Raw genomic sequence first — 23210 nt, 5'->3', positions numbered from 1 at the left:
ACTTGAGAGAACTTGTTTGAAGCAAGATCTCCTGATTTTAGTAAAATTTCCAACTATTTATATATTTAGGATATAAGTGCCTTTTGCTCTGGAGGCCCCCACCCTTCCCCAGGGACTCAATAGTCCACAGATTTGGGATTTTAACAATAATATATAAAGAAAATATTATTGGTGCAGATTCTCTCATGAAGTGTATATAAAGGTGTAGGTGTAGACCAACCAAGAAGACCCATATTTTGATGCATAAGACCTTGGGAGTTTGTGGGAGATCTCTAGGGCAGTTACTTTCAACTCAATCTATTCACAAAGTTATTGCTGTGGGAATGTTACTAGAGAAGGAAGGACATGTTGAGTTCCAGGAGAAAAAGCAAAATATAAATCTGACTGAATAAACAATTATAAAGTACCACCAAAATGCAGGAAGTTTATGCATGGAATAACTTCTTAGTGGGCTTCTTGCTATTTAAATTAAAGCTTCCAGTTAACCCAATATTGTTATTTAATGAATATATATATATATATTATAAGCAAAAGAAGTCCATTAAGAATTACTGGCTTGATGCAGAAATCTAAAACTGCTTTGGAACAATATTACTGTGTCAATCAATTTCTATTCTAGGACATTTGTAGGAAGCCCATAAAATAATAAAACCAGTGGAATTATTTCCCAGTGCCTAGTTTTATGATTGAAAAAGATGTTAACTATATGAGGATTTTGAAGTGGGACCTTTAGATCTCACAGCAATCACAATTTGTGTGTCAGATGCATGCTATCTTTGCTGAAACTATCTTAAAAATTGAAATTCACACAAGATACTAAGAAAATGATTGAATTCCTGTAATATTCCTGTAATATGCAGAACCATAAGCCACCAAACTACGGAATTGTGCAGAGCCAACTTTGACGCTATTTCTCTTGTGCATTAGTAAGATTGTAGTCTTCTTAGGAGTAATTCTAATTTTAATGGGAGTTAATTCTGAGCAGACTTTTCCTGAATTACATTCAGGACCTAAGCTCCAAACAATCTTACAAGGAGTTAGTACTTCTTTGATAAACAGGGATTTTAAAACTCAGCGTGGCCTGTTCTGGTATAAATGGCTTGCTGTAGGCCACCTTATTTCTGCTTAACATAAATAAGGGAGTGAATGTTTCATAAGGGCCTTAAACGGCACGTCCCGTTCTTGTGAGGATGGAGAGCGATTAAACAGTTGACAGGAAGTACCGTGGAATCTCCATCCAGCATGACAAAGAACAACCACGAAGCGAGCGAGCAGCTCCCCCGCCGGAATTCTTGAACGGCTATAAACACATGGAAGCCACTCTGCAGCGCCAGATCTACTCTTGGCACCGAATCGTGCTCTATCGAGCGTTTAGATGGAGATCGTTTCTGAAAGAGATTACCATCGCGAAGGGAGGATCCGTTTAACAAGTTTGTTATGGAACACTTTGGAGAGCTGAACAGGCCCAACGCAGCCTTGTCAAAACACTAAGAGAATTTGTATCTCTGTTGACGCAGAGCGCTTGACCTTCCACGCGTTGCTTCCTAACCCTTTGCGGTCAATGGGCTTGACGTCCAGCGCGCAGGCGGTCTTCCATGACTGCCGCGCTCCACTCTGTTGATGACATTTAGCGCCGCGAAGTTCGCAGGCCTTAACCCGTTTTCACGGGTTGCAGAACTGAAAAGCCTCCTCTAAAATAGAACCAGGCGAACGATAGTATATCTCGCTGTCCCACCCACTACCCTACCTTACAGAAAGCGCTGCTGAAAACATCTGGGTTTGTTTATCCTACAAAACACTATGTAAGTTCAGTACAATATAGTTTAAAATCTAAAAAACGGGGAGGGTGGAGGTGCATATGCACAAGTCTGTTTATTCTCCCTTGCCTAATTCAGAAATAGTTGCCCCACCGCCCACTTCTTTTTTTCAAGAACTCTAGAAGCTGAAGTTTTGATCTAGGAGCTGGGAGGGAGAAAAACAAGGTTCAAATCTTCCCCCAGCTTGTAAACCCCTGGGTGACTCTGGGGAAGTCACTCTGCTTCAGCTCAGCCTCTGTGACAGGGCTGCTGTTGTGGGTATAAAAATGAAGGGAGAACTCCATCATGTGAACAACAAGAATATCTGAAATAAAGGGAGAATCTTTATTCTAAATCTAATAAAGGAGTAGCTTTTTTTTGCTGCTTCCAATGAGTCTGATTGTCCTTATCAATATATTTATGTGGAATACTATGTGTGTGATATCAAATTACTAACTAATCTTTTTTGTTTCCATTGAGTGTGATAGTCATTATCAATCTATTTATATTTACTGTGTATGTGATATCAAAATGTTGGTTTATGAAGGTTATGGGGCAGGATAGATAAGGGGGGGGGGGGAAACCCTGGGTTCTGATTTAGGATTTTCAACAGGCAAAGTTTTCACTTCACTGACAAATTGTGTTCTGGCTTTAATAAAAAACTTTTTAGAAAACAACTTCTCTCAACAGAGGCAGCAACCTTTCCTAGCAAGGACAGGCCAATCCAAAACATTTCATTGTGATATATACTCATGTTATTGTAAGGCAGCTTGTGTATGATCTTTATAAAGAAAGGTGGGTTATGAATATCTAAGTGAATGAATGATCTATCCATTGTAACCTAAAGCAGGTCATTTTAGTGATTCCAGCTTCAATAATAAATGTAATTATTAATTAAACAAATTAAACACATGCATATACATGAGCAGAGCTTCGAATATTGTTTTTGGCCACCAGCTTGACTTTTTTGTCCTTACCCCTCCCCCTCCCAAAACTGACTACCTTTTTGAGCTTGAGAGCCAGACAAATCATTCTTCAGGTTCTTCTCCATTCTCCAGGCTTCCATGTCTGACTGGGATTAGAAAACATCATGTGGGTAAGAGACATTTGAAGCACTTGGTCCAAAGCAAGTCGCCCTTTCAGTGAGTAGGAAAAAGAAAGGCAGAACAGAGGTGTTTGATGAAGGATTTACTTGAGGTCCTATAGTCATGGAGATGGAGGTGCTCATTTATGGCTAGAAGAAGACAAAACGCTTCTTACTTTGAACAGTCAAAACGGCCAAGCCTACATTATCAATTATTATATGTCATTTTCTTAAACTCTCAAGCTAAATCCGCATAATAGATCAGTTCAGGGAAAAGATCGTGATCTGGAATGTTACTGGAACTTGGGGATCCTTTTATTGGTCTTTAGTGATCTCCAACACCTTCTTGGATTTTTCTCTGCATGTGCAACATCATCTTCTCTTGCCTTCTCTTAACTAGGATAAGAAAGCTGAAGTAGGGTTGAAAGTATCCAGTGACTGTCAAATATATTTCCCTCCTTCTCTTGGGAGTTGCAAGCCTGTCTCATCTTAATAGAAAAAGTCCTGCCTTTAGCAAATTCATCAGTAATGGAGGGAATTAGAGAAGAAATCCTGGAGCTGAAAGTTGTAGGTACTTTATTATTTCAATCAAGGTTTCTTTGGGAAACAGGCTTCCTGTCACCATATTTTTAACAGCTTTATTCAATGGTTCTAAGAGTTGACTAGGCAAAAAATCCATGCAGCTTTATAAGCTAATCACTTTTATATGAGTGTTTAATTTAAAAACAAACAAAAACAAAAACTGAGCTCAGAGATAAATGCAGCTCATCACGTCATAGCACAGCTATACAGTTACAAAAACTATGCGAAGAACCAAGCTTTAAAGCAAGACATCCAGAATCCAACCCATATATATGTATGCATGCATGCATGCATGTATGTATGTATGTATGTATGTGTGTATATATATGTGTGTGTGTGTGTGTGTGTTGTATTTGTGCTGATAAATAAATAAAGGGAGACTCTATTTATATATATAATATCTTACTCTAACCCAATGTCTTTACTTATATAAATATATTTCCTGTGATGTGTCTTCTTAAAGTTAATTAGCTTCAAAGGAAATAATTCATTTCTTTATTTTGCAGGCCAAGACATTGTAATTTTAGTGAAGAGGCCTATATGTAACAGTTTTAGTATTTTCTGTACTTCATAAAAAAACAAATTCAATTTAGACACTACCAAAAGAAAGTCAAAAGTAAATTATCTATCTTAACAATCACAGGCTGTCCTAGGCAACAACAGAAATAAATGATCCACACTCAATGTCCTGGCAATATGGCTTTATATACCTATCAATCAGTCTTCCTTCCTCCCTCCATCTCTTTTTGTCTTTATCTGAATGACACGGAGTGTCAGTACCAATTTGGGGAAACAGTTACATCTGCTGTTAGGAAAAGTCAATGGAAAGAAGTAATCAGAGTTAGGTTAAAGAGAATAAGAGGAGTCTGTTTGCCCTGTTGCCTTGTCAGCCTCTGTTTGCATTTCATGTTAAGCCTTGGTCCATTACATGGCTCATCCCGAAAGAGTTAAAAATAAGGGACGGAGTGGAATAAAAATATATTTGCAGATATGGACAAGAAAAAAGAATCATACTTCAATTTAAGAACCAAACAGGCAAGAAAGCAATACAGTAGAATTGAACCAACCCCAGACAAAGAATAGAGTGGACATTTACCTTACTTTACATTCATAATTATGGAAGTAAACTGGCACCCTTGATGTAGCGGAGGAAACATATAGGTTCTCAGGTGGTTTTGATTTAAGTTTTCAAACACTATTGTTTTTTCAGTTTGACATAACAACTGTAAGGAGAGGGGATGATATTTCCTGCTAAACTGCAATCAAATCCATTGATTGTAATTAAATGAATTTTTGCTTGCGTTGTTGGTGTTTTCATGCTGGAAGTAGTGTTAATTCATACCATATGTATTTGAATAGATTATTGTTAGTAATTTTACCCTGATTATGTAGATTGCAGGAAAGGTTTATGATATTTTATGTTATTTTACCAGCAAATTATCACTTGAGGAACTGAGATTCAGACTTCACTTCTTAAATGTTTCCCAAAACATTCCAAAAATGTTTCCTGTTCAGATGGGCAGGGTTCATTACCTTATTTATTCTTCATTATCCGTGTAAATGAGAAGCTTCATCTGGATTCCTTGACTTGAAAAGTAAGTAAAATCTTCTTAAACTCTCTTCAATCAAATTCCACTCCTGATGAGTATAGGTCCATCCACCATTCTTTTCCTGGCAACTATACTTAGGTATAGTTCTTCTTTTGGACTGCTTAATCTATTTTACAGTGCTAGTACTATCTGATTTAGTAATAGCCAGATCAACCTTGCTTAGGAGAGACAGATTATATCAGCTGAGTATATAAGTTATTCAGGCCTGGTCAGTTATCCATAAGGCAGAATGAGGCAATTGCATATCTTCAGTGTTATGATGTTGAACTGACACTGAGATGACCCAGACTCAAATCCACTCTTAGCCACAGATGGTCACTAAGTATCCATGAGCCCATCCCTTTTTCTCAACCTACCTACTTTACATTTCTGTTGTTTTTAGGAGAAATAGAAATGAGAACGTAGAATATAAATCCCAAAAAAATGAATATCTATGCAGTTCATTTTGTACTTCCAGGGTTGGCAAAAGGTGTTTATGAAATGTTTGGAACATGTACCAAAATAACTTTGCCAGCCAATATTGCATACAATATTTTTATGGCACAATATCAGGATATCTTAGGAAATGCATTTCTGGATTTGAACCTTCTTCTGCGATCAAGAGAGGGCCTGTTGCAGGCCCAAACAGGCCTTCCACTCTGTGGAATCCTCTTTGCCCAGGTTACAAATGGCCATAACACTAGCTGGCATTTCGTAAACCAATGTTACCTGATCTATTCCAGAATGCGACCAGACAAATAATATTAGTTTTAGACTGCTTATGATTTTTATGGATATATTTGGGGTGATATCATTTTAAATGTTTAGACTGAGTTTTAATTTTGTGTCAGCTATCCAGAGTCAGTCAGGGTTAGGATTAGTTGTAAATATTGCAAAAACAAATGAATAAATAGTACTATCCAGGCCTTGATTTCTTTGGGCAGAGTATATGTGTGTATGCTCATGTTCTTTCTATTCTATCCAAGAATTTAGATTCTGTTGTTATTGTGTATCTAAATCAGATTGAATATTCCAATAACTTTGTTATTCCTCCGTCTTTCAAAATCTTTTTAAAATGGGTTTTGTTTTTGTTTGTTCGGAGGTAGCCCTGTTTGTTTAGAGCAGCACCAAAGAGTAAATGGCAGAAACAATTTTTGAATTGGAGGGATCTAATTGGAGGGATCGTGGAGAGGTGAGGATTTATGTGTAAATAAATGCTGATGTTGACATCTTTTTTTTTGTTCCATATCTATAGCTGTAGTCCTTTCCTTTAGGTAGTCAATAATTTATATTTGGGGGGGAAAAGGGATTTATTCTGTCTGACCCATAAAACAAACCCTTCTTTAGACTCTTAGAGCAAGAAAATATATTGGATCGGGAAACTATATTAATATAATAAAATGAACATTTGCCAATTTCTGAAAGATGGTTTCCATTCCCCCAAACATATTAACTGGGACAAAGGTTGTTTCAGAAAGGACTGAATACAGAGGATGCTGCTTTTGACAAAATGACTATATAGTTCAGAATTACTGTCAGTTCCAATAAAGGAGAACATTTGTAGCTCAGGGTTAAAATGAAGGGTCCTTGGTGGTCTTCTGGCTGTCTTCTTGAAAATGTTTCATTTCTCAAACTAGGTATCATTATAGATGCACTAATGTGCATTAGTTTGTAGTAGTGCACACTAGTTTGGGTAATGAAATGACCACAGGAAAGGAACCAGACTCAGAGATCACCAGCTACTTCAGTTCTTTCACTGAGACTTCAGCGTTCTGCTTTCATATATATGTCATTAAACAAAGCAACTAGGAAACCGCCCATTCTTAGACTAAACAGCACAATTTTCTTAAATATTGATAAGTTGATTATAACACAACCTTGTGCATTTTGAGTTTGAAGTAAGCCACATTAGAAAAGTCAGGAAAGAGGCTATAATCTTCAACCTGTTCCTTAATTTTAGTTTCCAATATACCTAAAGAGCGGGCAAATGGAAAAGAATGAAATATTTATAATGCAACCATATTTGTAAGAGTACAGTTTCTGATTATCAAATATAAAAGCCGAAGAAACATTTATTTCTTAGTCTGGCGACTTTGCATACAAATTAAATTTAGCCAGGGACATGTTTGACTATGTAATCATGCATAATAGTTAATGTTATTTATAACCTCAGTACCATTCACAAAGGATTTTGGCTAATGCATTCCAGTTTGGGAACAACAATTATAACAGCAAGTTTATAAACTGAAAACCATCCAAGCCAAATAACTAAGAGAGAAAAGCATAGCTAAGATGCCTCCAAGTTGAATGGATTCAATTACAGTAGTGATGAATGCCCTGTTGGAAGATCTGAAAGATCCATATTAGGGACAGATTATTATAGGGGGAATCTATCTATATGAGTCACTAGCAATTGTCCCAACATGATGGCACACAATCAACCAATCTATATCAACCAATCATTCATGATTCCTTCAATCAGAGGGGACAGGGGGCCTTGAAACACCACAAATTTCAGTTTGTTATGAAATACTGGAAATGTAGGTCTGCCCCTACCTTTATAGAATGGATTTCCTGGAGCATGGAGGCTACTATTGAGAAGGTCTGTCTCCTTGTTCACCCCAAATGTTTCTTACAAATGGAGAATTCTCTATATATCCTCTCCAAATTACCATACCTGATGGGCAGAGTCACTTCTGGCAAGATATTTAAATCTTGATACTGCAATGTAAATGGTTTTAAAATTAATAACCAGGTCATTTGTATCATAACTGCCTTTTTCTTGTTGGCTTGTCATATTCCATTTTCACTTTTATTTTCCACTTTGCAAATGTTTTTGTCATTTTTTAAAATCTCAGTAATCCTTACCACAAATATTGAAACAGATCAATAACTAAAGCTGGACTTCCCAAACACCATCTGAGGATCTTTGTGATTCTCTCCCTCTCCCTCTCTCTCTCTCTCTCCCTCCCTCCCTCCCTCCCTCCCTCCCTCCCTCCCTCTCTCTCTCTCTCTCTCTCTTTGTGTCTACATATGTTTGCCAGATGATTAGGAGATTCCTTTTTACTAAATGTGAAAATGTTAATTTCATTAAATTACTCAATTAATCCAGTTTTCCTCCAACCCCCACCAGATATATCGTGTTGTGATGGTAACCTGTCCATACTTGCTGGAGATTATCAAGACTGTTTGAAACAAAGGTGGAAGGCACTTCTGGATCAAGATAATTTTGTTAGTAATAACAACTAAAATGAGGTTACAAAGAAGTCTGGGTCTATATCCTATTCCTTTCTTAGACCCAAGATACTTTGCACAATGAAAAAAGAAAAGAAAAGAAACACACTTCATTTTGACCTTCAGACATGTGCATCTTTCTAATCTTATCATTTGATCTGTTACAAACCTGAGAGTACTTCAAAGCTTAATTATCCATAAATGGCCTGCTTATCAGAATAATCCTGCTCATTTTTCCATCTCAGAATGTATAAATTGTTTTATACACTCTTAAAGTATATATTTGTGGTAACCCTTCTTTTGTCTTTACTATGAATAAATAATTAAATAGACACCATAACACCAAACTGTAAACATAAACAACAAACAACAAATACAATTATATCTTTAGGGAGGGAAGATATATTTATGTGTTTATAATACATATAACTATAGTAGGTTTTATGGGAAGATGAATATAAAATAGGTTAATGAGCACCTAGTTTGCCATATTGAAGTGTAATTTATGAAGTCTTCCACCTATTAAGCTTGTATGCCCTTCTGAAACCCTGTTTGGTGTGGTTAAAGTGTCAAAACTAGAAACCAGAAGACAAGGAGCTGTAGTCCCATTTTAGCACTAAGCCAGCTAGGTGACCTTGGGCCAGTCACTTTCTCTCAGCCTTAAGAAGGAGGCAATGACAAACCACTTCTGAAAATCTTTGCCAAGAAATCTACAGAGACTTATCTATGCAGTCTCCAAGAATCAGACATAATTAAGCGAAATAAAATCAAAACATTTCCATCTACAGAATGGCCCTACTTTTTCTGTTAGTTTCTTGTTTTTTTATGTATACTGTCTGCTTTTAATTCATATCTTTTTTATATTTTCTAGATTTTCACTATTTTTCTAGATTTTAATTTCTGCAGAGATGTACTGTATCCTCCTTACTTTTAATGACTGTACTCACTTATGTTGGTCTATGACCATAATAAAGTATGGTACATATGTTTTGTTATGTTATGATGTGTTGTGTTGTATGCTATGTTATGAAGCACAGAATACGACTGGCAAATAAAAGGCACATAGAAATTCAAGAATCAGAATTCCAGCAGCCTTTAGGGTTTCTCTTCTTCCTTTTCCTCTTCTATATGCATTTTGCTGAAATATTTTCCTCGGCATTCAGGACTTCCTGCTTAAAAACTAGTAGCTGTCAGAACAGGAGTTGTTTTCTTAGGTTGTGTTTGTTCTGGTCTATTAAAGTTCAGTGCAATCAGAGAATGGCTGGGCGTTGGTATGGTGCTGGTAAGAATACTGTGCCCTGGTAGTGTTCAAATGGGAGAAGAGGAGGGGTGGATAAAGTTTCCTGGAAACGCTGCTCTTAACTCATTATGGAATCAGGGTAGCAGAGAACTTCCAAAGACTTACTGGAATGGGATGGACAGGCTCTTGCTAGTAAATGCATGGAATGAAAGGGGAACCAGGAAATCAGTTAGTGGTGGGTAAAAGGAGGGAGTCTGTGAACCCCCACTTTCCCTCGATCAGCTTCTTGGAGCTGCAGTTCCAGGATTTTACCGCTAGATGTCTTCCCAGTTAATGATTCCATACTTACTATAGTGACCTGGTTCTCTCTCTCAGCCCCAATGGCGAATAAAATATGTCGATCTGACCATGAAATATGTCCTTTTATTTTTGTAGATTGGTAATATGCCCTTGCGCCGCACACACACACACCTTGCCATACTCCCTCCCCCAAACAGGATTTTTGCTTTTCAAGCAAACAATGCAAATAGCTTCTCCTGCCCTCTCTTTCTCTCTCTCTTTTTGGGGGTGGTGGGGTGGGAAGGAAGGCAAAGGAGGTGGTAATGGTGATTTCTTATACAACTGGAATATACTTTTATTATTATTATTACTTTGTGATTGTCTGGAAATGACATGGGGAAGCTGACTTCACAGGATGCACCACACTTCAAACAACTGAAGTCAAGGACACCATGGTGATAAATGAGTTTACTTTGGAAGTTCTACTTTAGTACAATATTTGGTTCAAAGATCAACTTGCTTTCACTATTACCTTAAAGGTGCAGCCATGAGCTTGACAGACATGCCTTATTCAATGTACTATGTCTACTTTAGCCTTCTTAAAAGGAAAAGAGTTAATAGGAAGAAACTTATTTCTAATTAAATCTATAAATGTATGACATTTCAGATACATGAAAAGGTTTACAAGCTGCATAGACACCTCTAGCCTTCTTTATATTTTAAAAAATGGACTCAGGCAGGTAGTTAACACCCTGGTACACAGGTCCTTTTTAATAAAATGATTCAAGCGAGAAGCTAAAAGAAAACATGAATGTCACTCTCTAAGTGTATAAATGAAGTACACCAAGAAGCTTACATTCAGCTGAATAACATCACATGAAACACATTTAGATTACTTTTATTAGTCTAAAAAGTAATATTTTTATGTTCATATTCTCTGAATGGTTCTTTATATATCATAATCCAAGCCATGGTCAGGTATATTTAAATATCTAGCCTTCCTTTGTAACAAGTTGCAACCAGTTTTGGTCGTCACGATATAGAAAAGTTGTTGAGATTCTAGAAAGAGTGCAGTAACATTTTTAAGCCTGATTGCAACATATTGCGGTAAAGACAGTGAATTGTTTAAAAAGAATTCACTGTGTATTGTTACATTCATTGGGGCTATTTCCTGGTAAGTGAGCATAGAATTGCAATGCCATACAATTTACATAATGTATATAGTCATGCTATGTGTTATTTGATAAAAACCGCATGTCTCTCCATCTTGCTCTCCCCAAGATTAAACCTAAATTTGTTCCTTTTCCACATGGTTCTTTTTTTTAAAAAAAATAAACCACATATTTCATATATTCATACATTATGCATGGCTATAGTGTCTCTTTGAGATTTTTAGATTTGGGTTGGTCCTGGACATAATAGACAAAGGGCTTCTTACTACTTGCAAAATATTTTCTTTCGTTTTTAAGTTCCTAGACAACCTAAGCAAGAAAACCGGTGGGGTTCACTGAATTAACATCCGTTTTCTTAAGAAAACTGGCTAATAGAGGCAGCCCAGCAAAACGCGACTAAAGCAGCTCTTAAATGCTTCATATTTACTTTACAGAACTTAATTTTTTTTTCTTTCCCGGTACAGGAGGCGCCGGGGAGTGAATACGGGTGTCTGATTCTAAAAGCGACGGGAACTTTTATCACATAGCCTGTAAATACTATCATGTTTTCCCTTGAAAAACAATTCTTGCGGCAGAAAGTAAGGTTTTGCTACTATAAAGCTGGCCAGAGAACAAAACAAAAAAAGTAAAATATATTGCACGATTCTTTTTCAATTAAATTCGGAGTAAGACCCATTCTACTTTTCTACCATATTTTTTAAAGTAAGTTGAAAACCGGGATTTGTACACGCAGCGAAATCCTCTTGATTGGAAAGGAGAAATTTGGAAGGAATCCTCCGGATGCTTTACTGACATCACTGTGACTTAACATCTGGAAATTTCCTTCTTTCAAAAATATAATACTATTATCAGCGCTACTACCCGTAGCATATCTTGAGAACTCCGTGTATAGTTAGGAAAAGAAAGCATTTAGCTTTATGCTTCTTACATATCAAGGCATTCAGCAAATGGATTAGAATATGATTGATAATTCATTTAAAGATAAAATATTTTTTTATTTCCTTTGTTAAAAGATTTAAAAAGTTTTTCAATCAAAATAAATGCAACAGAGGGTAAATAAGTAATTACATAAAGTCGAATAAAAAAATCCCTACCGATCAGAAATCAAAGGGCACTTAAGCTAGGCACTTCTGCAGGGCTCTTATTCCACCGTCTCCTGCCTATTGAGCGCCATTTTTACAGCTTGGGGAGAGGGTCAGCGATAGAAATAATGGCCTTGCGTTAAAATAACGGTGGTTTCAATTCCTATTTAACTCCGCGTCAAACCAGGAGGTGGCCGGGCGAAAGAGTACTGTAATGTCTTTTTTCCTCTGGTCTCGATAAGAGGCTTTCAAAAACCGAAACTCTGTGACCTACGGGCGTCCCATCAATCTGTCGTTTGCAATTTAAACCTTTGAGAAGACTAGCTATTAGAGAAATACAGTTCTGGTGGTGGTGGTGGTGGGGACATGGGGAGAGGTCTGGCAAGAATTAAGGCAGGAACGAAGGGCTGCTTGGACTGGTTGGTGTTCCTACACCTTGAGAAGCCACCTCTCCATCACTTTGGAGTTGGTCAATGGGAAAGGAATTCAGCACCTTCATTCTTATTCGAGCGATAGTTAAATTCGAATTTAGGCGGAGTTCTGCTTTCTGCCATCTTTCCCAGCTTTTGATTCAGGAGGATAAGAAGACCTGGAAAGGAGGGAAGCAGAAATGATGGACAGGCTGGAGTACCCACACAATATAATAGAATTCATGAGGCACTTTATGTTCATCTCTGAGCCAGATTAGATGATTTAGAGAAATGTGCCCCGAAGCTCTACCTAATGCTGCAAGAAACGCTGCTGTTCTTTAGCTGCAGGAACAGTTTATAAGATTAGCTGAGAGGCAGGTTCACAACTAAAACAACTGCATGGGATCAAGAGGCTGAGCAAATTTCTGTGTAGGTGACCAGTATTTCAAATATTTAATTTTTGTTACAGCAACAAGGTATATTTTATGCAACTACCTGAAATGTATTAATTGGGGAGCCAAATATCTCCCTTTCCTCTAATAGAACCTCTTCAAGAGAGTGCCAAGTTAGAGAAGGAAGTAAGCAGCCTGGCTACAACCATTAAACTAAATCAGGCTTATTAAATACCAGGGAATGTTGACCATTCCAGAATAAACTATATATACTACATTACTCATACATATTCTGTAGGAGTTATGTACAGGACCTGGGCAAAGCTATGCTTTTTGAAGTTTCTAGTCCCTCTACCGGAGGGACGCACCAGACTTTGGAGGACATGTTATGGCTATATGTCAAAAGAATGTGGGGCAAAGGCCATCTTTGGAAAGGTTCTGGAACTTTAATTAGTAAATTGAGTGCTTTAAGATTTTCCAGGATTATAGGGATTCTTTTGTACCTTAAAACCTCAACAGCCTCTCCTCCCAACTCTTTGGCCTCACACAGTCTAAGAGATGCTGGTAGACTATGTATCTTCATCCTCCCACCCACACCGTACCTTTTATATCTTCAGATTAGGTTTTGGACTAGGACCAAGGAAACTCAATCTTCACTCAGCTAAGAGGTTTAAGGGCTGATTTGCTATATTTCTCAGCTAGTGTCCCTCACAAGATTGTTGTCATTGGGATAAGTACAAGGCATTGAAGCATCTGGAAGAAAGATCTAAGGCTAAAGAATTATAGTAATCATAATACACATCCTGTTTGGAAGGCCTAAGATACCGTAAATGATTCTAGGCCAGCCTTCCCAAACTGGTGCTCTACACCTGCATTGGACTGCAACTTCTATAGGTGGGGAAGCCTCTGCCTGGTATTCCTCTCCTCCAAGTATTAGGAGAGAGACACACACAGGGCAGGGCCATCCTAAGCAGGTTTCTTTCCAAAGTATTAGTGGAATTCAGTGGATTTGGTGCAAGCTCCTAACCCTGCAATCTATTGATGCCACCAATGATTTTAAAACCCTATGTGAATAAGAAGGATCTACCATGATTTAGTTTTAGATAATCTTTGATATGTCTTCATTTGCCTCTGCTACCTTTTCTATGTGAGAAAAGTGTTAAAGAGCAATACTGAAAACAGACATTTTGACATAGCTCAACAAGCAGTTCATAATTTTTCCATAAGCAAAACAGAAAGTCATGTCATTGTACATATGAATAGCAGCCTGCTATGTGCACTGAAGTTTCGCCTTATAAATCGCCTCAATAACTGCTCCCAGATCCCCCAAAGCCTTTTAATTCTTCTGTAGCAGGTTAGAACAGAGGCGGCAATCCTATAAGACTGGTCATTGAGGATCAGAAGCCTTGAAATCACTGGAACAGGACTTCAACTAGTTGACAGAGTTCAGACTGTAATGTAATTCCCCTTTTAGAGAACTAACGGGATTTAACGGGAACTGTTGTGATTTCCAAAGCTACCATCCCCGAAGGATAAATATCATAGGGATGCAGGCATCGGCTGGAGAAAAGATTGGTTTTTAAAAACGGAACACTTCAGCACCGAAGGACGTTTCATTTCACGAAAGACCATTGCTCCTACTTTGCACGATGCGATGAAAACGAACGTGTGAACCAATAAAGATATTGCCGGCGCTTAATAAAAAGATGCCATTTCTCCTTGTGCGCGGTTGAATCACTCCACACATACACACACACACACAAATTTTGCTCCGAAATTTAAACGCTCTCAGTTGCGTACGGGTTATTTCTAAGGAAACTGCGCCTTGAAATCAGACCCGACTATGGTATAACTCAGTCTCTGTCAGACACACACGTATTTCTAACCAGAATATAGAAATATTGTATTAATATAAAAATCAAGCGGGCGAAGGAGTTTATTTTATTTTATCGGATCAGTATCCCATCTTTTTAGTCACAGAGCGAACATATGCCAATGCGGTTAAATAATATAAAGGAACGTGTAAGACAGGTTATGTTCTAAAAGAGAATAGATTCCCAAGCGATCTTTTTCCTCATTCTTCCGTTTTAAAATGAGCATTTCTCAGCGATCACTGTTGGATGGAATTAGAAGTAGTAATCCTGTAGACCAGGATATCTTTGAGTTTTCCGCTCCCGCTAAGGGAGCACCTTTCGGAGATCCAGTCTGATGAAAACTTAGTAGGTGCAAAGTGAGAAAAGTTTCCCTTCTGGCGAATAGAAGAGACTAAACCAACAGAAGAAAACTAAGGAGGCGATTTTTGCCAAAAAGCTGGGTCCTTTTAGAACCCAGTTTTTGTCTCATGGAAATATCAATTCAAGCCTTGTTTGGAATTTGTTTTAAACCCTAGGAGAGACCAACAAAGCATTTATTTGTTTGTGATTAATATACAATCAATAGAAGATTTGTGTCAAATTCAGAAGACTGTCACTATTTCATGCTCCTTCTTTAATGTTGTAAAATTATTGCTTTAAAAAGACAGACATGAACTCTCATTCTAGAGCAAGGAAGAAGGGAAGGAAGGAAGAAGAAAAAAAAGAAGGACGGAAGGAAGGAAAAAGAAGGAAAAATCCAAAATTAATACAACCTGGCTTTGATTAAAGCAGGAATTTTTCAAATCAGGTGACAGAATTTTCAGGCAATCTTGAAACATTTGTGCTCTCTCCCCACTAAAAATGTATCTTCTCCAAAAATTAATGAGTAGCTTTTGTATATATCTCCCTAAATCCTATTGGTTACTTTAAAAGTTTTGCTACTTTCAAGGTGATTAAAAAAACAGGACAAGGAAAACGCAGATGGATAGCCTAGTTGCAGAGAAATTGGTAGGATGAATGTCTGTGGTGAATAAGTCCCTTGGTATTATAAGCACAGGAGCTCTCAAAATTGCTTCAGGAACCTTTTGCTCAGGAAAAGGTTGCATTTAGTTTGAACTGAGCAGCAGGCTACATGGTCTACCCACCTAAATGGCTGCAGTCTGGCAAATGCCAGATGGTCTCCTGAAAAGTAAGTGCCACTAAGCTTGTGGAACCGACTTCCTACTCAGGGGGAATGTGGCCTTCTTGTGTTCAGAATGGGAACTATCCACCGTATCCTTGATAAGATAGGAAGGTGCCAGGGGAAAGACAGAGATATGGAAGCAATGCATTCCAGGCCTGCAATTGTCTTTCCATCTGAAGATCCAGACCAGACACCCTAAAATGTCTCCAAAATGCTGGAGAAAACAGCCTGCTAATTGTTCCTGCTTTCCTGTCCTTCGCCTGTTTTTTTTGAAAAAAAAATGAGGGCAATCATCTAGAAGTGTGCTAGAAGTAGCCCAACACCCTGACTAAGTAAAAATGTTGTTTATCTTCTATAAATAGAGGTATTGAAATATTTTTTACCAAATCCCCTGGAAAGCCCTAACTTTTATTCTACATGTTGTGGATTTCAAAGTAATTCCATCAGTTTGTTTATTTTTAGATATATATCCCCCCCCACCTTTCATTTAGGAATTCAAGGTGGTATATGTTACACACTCCTCCTATTTTTGCTAACTACAATCTCATAGTGGAGATGAGAAGGAGATTGGAGCAAAATTCCTCAGTCAGCCGCTACAGCTGAAGGTAGCTTGCCAGCTATTTAACCATTGCAACAAATTGGATTTCAGTTGGTCCCAAAGTAAAGGGGGACGTAAATGGCAGTAGACATTTAAAGTTTGTAAAGTGTACCATATTTCATTCTTGTCAGTCCCTTCTGATTTTGGAATTTGAGCAACAACTTTCCCCAGAACTGTTAATAATGCTGTAGGATCCAATCTGGTTCAGTCACCAAGAGGAGAGGTTTTGTCTTCCAAGTTTTCGGACTCATGCTAAAGGCTATCTTGACGGAACTTGTTAGAAGTTAGCTTAGAGGGAGAGGCTAAGGCTAGAGAGAAATTCCCTGAAGATGGTCTCCAGCAGAAGTCCGAAAGCTCAGAAGACAAAACCTCTGGTCCTGGTGACCAATCCAGATCGGATCTTGCAACATTTTCCTGGGACACATATATTCTCCTTCATTCATGTTAGTAATGACTTCTTTGATTCTTCTATGCTCGTGGTGGTGGTATGTACTGGCTTTGCAGATATATGCAATTTGTGTCTGAAATTTTGTCCTCTTGATAGTTGACAGAAATGCAACTATTCAATACATGGTTGAAAAAAGTCTACATATTAAGTAATTGCCTGTTGTTATTGCCCTTAAAGATTCAAAAAATCTGCCCATCCAAATTATAGTAACCTATACCCATCATACCTGTTAAGCTGAACTATTTATTTTTTAAGAGTGGGCCCAACTTTTTTAGCTGACAGTAATAATAAAAGATAAGGAAGAAACAGAATATTTTTTAACATGGAATATGTTTTATCAATGGTTGGATAAAAGAAATAGAACTTAGAGGATGAAAGACTACTGACACACACACACACACACACACACACACACACGATGCGAGAATCTTCCTATAATAAGCAAATATATCTATTTTAAAGAAAAAAATGTATAAATAAAATTTAAGAGTGTGCCCAGCTTCCCTTATTCTTTGTAGTCTGCATTTTAAACTTTTATTTGTCTTAAAGCTGAGAATGATTTGAACCAGGTCTTCCCTATTTTAGTTTAGGGCTCTGCTTCTTTTCAGTTCAGTTCAGTGTTAGTTCCACCATAGCAGGAGGTCACACACTATGACTATACAATATGCTTACTGGCACACATGGCCATCTTTGGGAGTCAGCAATGTTATTCAAAGCATTGAAAATGAGTATATACTTTTAAAATAGCAAAATGTAGAGAGAATTCCTGCTGTACAAATCAGAACATAGATCCTAAATCTGTGATTACATACATTTAAATTAATTAATTATATATTGAAATTTTGGCCTAAGGCCCATGCTTCATTTTAAGCAATCAGTAAATCCATTGAAATAAATAAGAATTAAATAAGCTTTTACTTATTTGGGTTTAAGTATGAACACGTCTAATTAATTAAAAATATCTTTTGGTTTGAATGTCAGACTTCGTTTAGTGTTGTTATTACATCTATAATGATCACACTCTGTTTCTGCTTTTTCCCCAGTAGACTCTAATCAACACTATAAATAAATCTAGATCTAAGTCACAGATGTCTACCATAGTATGTCAGAGGGATCTTGGCACATATCTAAATTTGGATAATGAAGGTGCTATTTAAAGTGTATTCCAGATAAAAACATTTCTTGTTCGGGCTAATTCAAGTAGCAGGATAATGTTTAAAGACACTATACTTCGTAAATTTACTTTTCAAAAAGTGGTATATTAAGTTATTCAATGTTTGTAAGTGAATAGCATTCAAGCAAAAAAAAAAAAATCTTTTACTGAATGCTCACTCTCTTTAACAGAGGTAGCCAAGCTGTGATTTCAGTCTAGGTTTTTACTATGAGGCCATATTTACTTCTTCTGTATCAGACTTCATAAATTCACTCACAGTTAAGATCCAAGCACAGTTAGGGTTTAAAGCCAAGGCAATTAGCAGCTCAGACTTTGCTAAGTGAAGAGATTTGTTAGGAACAAGATCAAAGTAAAGTGCATGAATTCAGTGCATTAATAGTAGAACTCTTAGGTTAGCTCCTTCTCCCACGCTACTCTATGGACTCACTCTGCATTTCTACAGGCTAGGAAGTAAAACATTAAGAGACGTCCTAGCCTACAAATTCCATGATAGGATGATCCTGATTATAGTCCAGCAAGCCTGAAGGGTGCCAGCTGGCGAGAGCTGATGTAAGTAGGAGTAATGTTTCTTTGCAGAATATGGAAATATAAATGTATTTGTAATACTGAGCAAAATGCAAAAAACTATTGGAATATTCTATCCCTGAACTAATTTTTCAAGATGCACTAATTTAAAGAATGAAGAATTGACCAATGTTCCTGTCCATTTTTGTACAAATGTTTCATAGTAAAATAACAATATAACATAAGACTAGTGATATTTGCTTTCACTATGTTCATAAGAATAAGTGGAAAATGAATTGTCGAAAAAGACAATATGTACTGTAAGTAATAAGCTAGAAGAGAAAACATTTATTTTCTGGAAAGGGGGTAAATCAACCAGTGTTGATACAGATATATATTTTCTTTCTCCTGTTATCAGAATATAAATGTGTTTCTATTGTGCTTCTTTTAATAGAAAAAAAAAACCATAGCTGTGCATTTCTGACCAACAGACTCAATTAAAATTGCTCATTCAATTGCCAATTAAAATATCCATTTCTAAAGAATAAAGACTTAGGGAATTCATTAGGCTATCTTGAAATAAATACTGCATATTCGGGAACTGCATTTCTAACTGATGTCAAAGGAGAAATTTACAACCCGATCCTGTTTATATATAATTTAGGGAGCGTTGGTCATGATCAGTACTTGGAAGGGAAACTGTCAGGAAATACTAGAAAAGTTAGACTAGAAATTTGAAAAAATATCCCAGAAAAGACAATGACATGCTACTTCTATATTGTTGCAAAGAGAACTTCAAGCACACAAAATCACCAGAATTGAGTTTGACATAGGTTAGGATTAAACTCTCCCAACTTCATCAGTGCTTCCTGATAAATCTGGACTGGGTTGATAGCCTTAAGGTGCAATTTCTCTTTTTTCAATTATAATAATAGTATGCTGTCATGCACAACGGAGGTCCTGTCAAATATTCCAACAAGCTATTCTGCTGTATGTTAGCCTCTTTTACTTGCTCTTAAAATCATTGCATAGAAAAGGACTGTTGGCATTTCAAAAAGAGTTGAGTCCATTGAGAGAATTTAAAAGAATTGATCTATGAAATTAGAAGAATCTATTAGCTGGCCATCTAAAGGATATATAATTCCAAAGTAAGCTCTATGCATTTAAGCAAAATATTGCAATGGATGACTTCCACTAAATTCATACTAGGAGCTGAATGAGCTGCTTGGGGGAACCAAGCTGGGCCAGCCCTATAATTTTATTCAGTGTATGGTTCAATGTATTTTCCAAACCTCAAAATGGGTTAATTTAGTAATTGCATTAAACAGGCAATATGAACTGCTCTTTGTTGAAAAAACATACTCTATAAATCTAAAATTGGATTTATTTTATATTATTAAAATATTCATTTCTGGTTTGGACTGTTAAAATTGTGGGGGATGGATTTGGCAAATAAATATATATTTTCCAAGCAGGATTTATAGTCATTTTCCTAACACTGTAGCTACAACAACTGGACAGAAACGGAAGCTTATTTTTTGACCAATCACCATCCCATGTTCAATAATACTTCACTTACAGTATTAAATGTCTTTACTTGGCTAGATGTTAACCTACCAGAACGGCTCCATCAGGAACAATAGGAAAGCTTCCACCATTCAAACATACATTCTGAGCAAAAAAACAAAACAAAAAATTCCTAATAATTGTGGGCTTCCTTGCAATTGAAATTATTATTTGGGGAAAAAAACATAAAGAAAAGGACAGTTAATAGTTTTGTATGATTTCTGTTTCATTCTAGTGCAGGATGAATGGATAGAAAACCAAGATAAATATAAAATGAGGAACAGGAGTGGCCAGTGCATAAGAACAGTGGGAAGAACCCAGATTCTTTCTTCTGCCATTCTTTGATAAGTTCCTCCTTCCTTCCAAAGTCAACCTTTGGCATTTCTAGTAAAGGAAGAGCACATGCCGAGGTTTAGCTTCAGAAAGTCAGGGTTTTTCTATCAATTTTTGAAGATAACTTAAGGTATTTATTACATTTATTATATCATCAATACAGTACCTCTTTTGGGATCAGCAAACCATCACTGTGTGGTGATGTAAGACTTGTCTTCATTACTATGCTATCAACACAGTGGTGGTTTAATGATCCTATAAATTATTAGAAAATAAAGTAATTACAACAATAATATGTATTAGGAAAGGCTACTACAAATTGAAAGATACAAGCATCTAACACCTAATGTGGACCGGAAACTGTGGAAAACCAAATCTGCACCCACAAGGACCAGTAAATGAAAATGTTGAACAAAATATAAGCATAATGTTCTTATTAAGATTGTTGCTGCATTGGTTGACTGAAAACTGTCAATGCGCATAAAAGTTCCATTAATAGGTTTTTCTGCTTCCAAGATTCCTATGTATGTATTTTACACCTAGAAAAATAAATAGAGCAAGTGAAACATTGGCATCATCAAATTTCCATCCAGGTGTGCCTGGTAGAAAGGGCCAAAACCCATGTCAGGTGGTTGGTTCAATGTACTAAAATCCTTCTGCCAAGAACATAAAAAAAATCTTTAGCAATTATGATGAACTCATTTATTCACAATGATTGTAAAGAGGAATTGTTTCTTCCTCTTCCTATGGATCTTTTTATGATTGGAAGGAAAACCATATTTACTTTTTCCCCCTTTTACAATGTGGCAGTGCTCTTTGACATACTAGTGCTTCTGTCTAGATCATAGGGGTTTCCACAGCAACGGAAAGAATTTTGTTCTGAACATGAGCTTAAGATACCCTCAAATAGTGTTATGTCGTGGCTGATTTAATATCCATGTGAAATATATTGCAAGTCTTGGGCAATCATTTCTCCAAGCCCAACCTATTCCACAGCAAAATAGTGGTGGTGAGAAAATAAGGCCGCATTCTCACCTATGTGTGCCTATGAATAGTTCCTAGAAGAAAAATGGAATATAATGATAATTAAATAGATAAATAGTATCTATCGGACTCTGGGCATCCATATACCCCTACCCCATTTTAGAAATAACTATCTGATAACCTCGCGCTGCCCAGGTATTTATTTATCCCAACCCTCTTTCCATGAACATCGCCACAATTTCTAATGTTGGATTTTTCCCTTTACTAGAGGGAGTACTGTGAAGCCATTACCATGGCAACTCCACAGCGCTGTACAGTAGAAGCCATTTTAAGGCAGTGTGGTAGAAGTCATCTTAAGGCATAACAGGCTCTTAACAGAACACATACTCTGAGGAGTGTTAGGGGTGTCTTATCCCCACAGTATTTGTTTCCAGAGCGTAAGTAATCTGTGTACCAAGTTGGGTTGAAATTGCTCGATATATTGTTCCATATCTATCTATCTATCTATCTATCTATCTATCTATCTATCTATCTATCTATCTATCTATCTATCTATCTATCTATCATCATCATCACTTGCGGGCTATTAGGAACTGGTGGGGCCACAATATAAACAGAGTATTAGAAAATGAAGGTGCTAAAGTGTTCTGGGACTTTAGAATTCAAACAACACCCTACATTTAACTATGATTGATAACAAAGACAAAGAAGGCTGGATATTGGGCACTGCAATACCTGCTGAATAGAAGAGAAAGAACAGGAGGAAAAACACAAACTATTAAGACCTACAAACAGAAGTAGAATGATGGTAGCAAAAGCAAGCAAAAATAGTACTAATAGTAATAGGCACTTGGGATGCAATACCAAAATATTTGGAGGAACACTTGAATATCATAAATCAATTGCAAAAGGGAGCTCTACTTGAAACAGCTCACATATTGCAACAATACCCCCAACATTATTAAACAACAAATCTGCTTCTCCCAAATCCTTTGGGAAGGACATGACATTTAGATAAATTACAAAAATGCCAAATTCAATCTAAACATCTGGCTGACTGCAACCAATCATAATATATTTAATTTGTATGCTGCCTGTTTCATGCAGAGTTTGACTCTGTTGCCCCCGAGGATTTGGACAGGTTGCGTGGACGGCTGCGACCCACCACATGTTCAATGGACCCGTGCCCCTCCTGGCTGGTACTGGCAGCCTGGGAGGTGACACGAGGCTGGCTTCTGGGCCTGGTGAACGCCTCATTGGGTGAGGGTTACTTACCAACTGCCTTGAAAGAGGCGGTGGTGAGACCCTTGCTCAAGAGACCTTCGCTTGACCCAATGGAGCTAGCTAATTACCGTCCAGTCTCCAACCTCCCCTTCTTGGCGAAGGTTGTTGAGAATGTGGTGGCGCAGCAGTTTCCACGACACCTGGACGAATCCGACTATCTAGACCCACGCCAGTCCGGCTTCCGACCCAGGCACAGCACTGAGACAGTCTTGGTCGCGTTGGTCGATGATCTCTGGAGGGCCAGAGATAGGGGTTGTTCCTCTATCCTGGTCCTATTAGACCTCTCGGTGGCTTTTGATACCATCGACCATGGTATCCTATTGCGCCGGTTGGAGGGGATGGGAGTCGGAGGCACCGTTTTGTGGTGGTTCGGCTCCTACCTCTCCGACTGGAAGCAATGTGTGTTGACAGGGGGGCAGAGGT

The 23210-nt window shown here is 37.4% G+C and overlaps 1 long non-coding RNA gene across 1 annotated transcript; it reads left to right on the top strand.

Annotated features, from left to right (window-relative positions):
- The first annotated feature begins 1752 nt into the window (after positions 1–1752).
- LOC309381360 lies at positions 1753–8718 on the top strand. The gene is made up of 5 exons (XR_014173544.1): positions 1753–1802; positions 3281–3447; positions 3969–4004; positions 6154–6243; positions 8185–8718. It is a non-coding gene; the product is annotated as an uncharacterized lncRNA (long non-coding RNA).
- Positions 8719–23210: the final 14492 nt, after the last annotated feature.

This window comes from Natrix helvetica, assembly GCF_964273705.1.
Source record: "Natrix helvetica genome assembly, chromosome: Z".
NCBI classification, from domain to species: Eukaryota; Metazoa; Chordata; class Lepidosauria; order Squamata; family Natricidae; genus Natrix; species Natrix helvetica.
This window is presented reverse-complemented; position numbering and strand designations above follow the sequence as displayed.